Consider the following 1,676-nt stretch of genomic DNA (forward strand, 5'->3'; position numbering starts at 1 on the left):
CCCCCCCACACACGCTCCACTAAAGAGTTGCTCCAAGCTCATTGTCTCAAGGGAAGGTATGGAGTAGAAAACAGAGTAGAACCCTTCTAGTCTCTGGCTTAAATACCCTGGCAACATTTAGGGGACCAGAGGGAATTTCAGGAATAGAAAAAAGGCATGGTAGAAGCATATAGGAAAGAGTTCAGGGCCTCCTTGCCCTTGACCCATAAGGGAAGACACTGAAAGACTAGATGGGTGGTAAGAAGAGGAGAGGTGGGAAAGAAGTGATGAAAGAATAGATATTTGTGACTCCCTGGGCAAGGGACTCTGTGTCCTATTTTCAGAGTCAAAGCTCGGGAGGCATAAAACCCCAGAGACAAGTAGCCATATAGGGGCCACAGATAGCTTCTTGGAGGTTTTTGTGATCAGGTATAGCCCAGAAGTTGCACCATGATCCCCATGTTCCCAAGTGTGGTGGGGTATAGTTGTGAGAACCACTTCACCTGAGGTGCATGGGAACCTGCATGGGCTGATGACTCGAGGATAAAAACCCCCCTCTTCTCCAATACTTTTGTTGTTGTTGTGTGCTGAAGAGTTGATTCTGACTCATAGTGACTCTAAGATAGACTAGAACTGCCCCAAAGGGTTTCCAAGGCTGTAATCTTCACAGAAACAGACTCCTACATCTCTCTCCCCTTAAAAAACCAAACCTGTTGCCATGTTGTTTATTCAACTCTTAGTAAGCCTATAGGACAGAAGAGAGCTGCCCCATAGGGTTTCCAAGGCTGTAAATCTTTACGGAAGCAGACTGCCATGTATTTCTCTCGTGGAGCAGCTGGTGAGTTCAAACTGCAGACCTCTCAGCTGAGAGCCAAGCACTTAAGCACTGTACCACCAGGGCTCCCTTCCAAAGCCTTACTACTGTGTAAACTCCCTACTGTTCACTCACTATCTCTCCCTGCAACTGAAACCTCTATAAAGGAGGAAGGTACTTAAAATTGACATGTTGTTTCCTCTACAGTGGTAGAATGAAGGCTGGAGATAGAAATTAAGATATTATTTTAAAATAAAATAAAACTGAACCCACTTGGGGCTGATCAAATTGAACACTTAGCTCTTAGCCACATAAGCAGAAGCCTACTTGATAGGGGGACAGAATTTCTCAATTTTTTGTTAGTGTTTTAAAAAATCTTGGTCAAGGTTGTGAAGGTGTCCTCCTACATTTTCTTTTAAAGCCTTTATTGTTTCCCTCTCATATTTAGAGAAGCTCTGCTAGTGTAGTGCCTAAGGTACTTGACTGCTAACCAGAAAGTTGGCAGTTCAAACCCACCAGCCACTCCTCGGAAGGAAGGTTGGCCAATCTACTTCCGTAGCGATACTGCCTCGGAAACCCAAGGAGGGGTTGCTACGAGTCGGATCTGACTCGATGACACATAACAACAACCACAACTCATATTTAGATCTTCAATCGCCTGAAGTTGATTTTTGTATTTGGTGTGAGACAGGTCAAGATATTTTCTTCTCCAGATGGCTATGTAATTGACACAGAGCTCTTTATTGAAAATACCATCCTTTCACCACTCCAGAGTCTCATTTGAGTCACAGCAGCTCTGTCTTGCAACACAGATGTTAGAAAAATCCCCTTGATATCACTGAAGGGATCTCTTAGAAGGTAAAGGTTTTTTTTTTTTTTTTTC

Source organism: Orycteropus afer, unplaced genomic scaffold (genome assembly GCF_000298275.1).
Source record: "Orycteropus afer afer isolate SDZICR_OR568_19922 unplaced genomic scaffold, OryAfe1.0 scaffold00617, whole genome shotgun sequence".
Taxonomy (NCBI): domain Eukaryota; kingdom Metazoa; phylum Chordata; class Mammalia; order Tubulidentata; family Orycteropodidae; genus Orycteropus; species Orycteropus afer.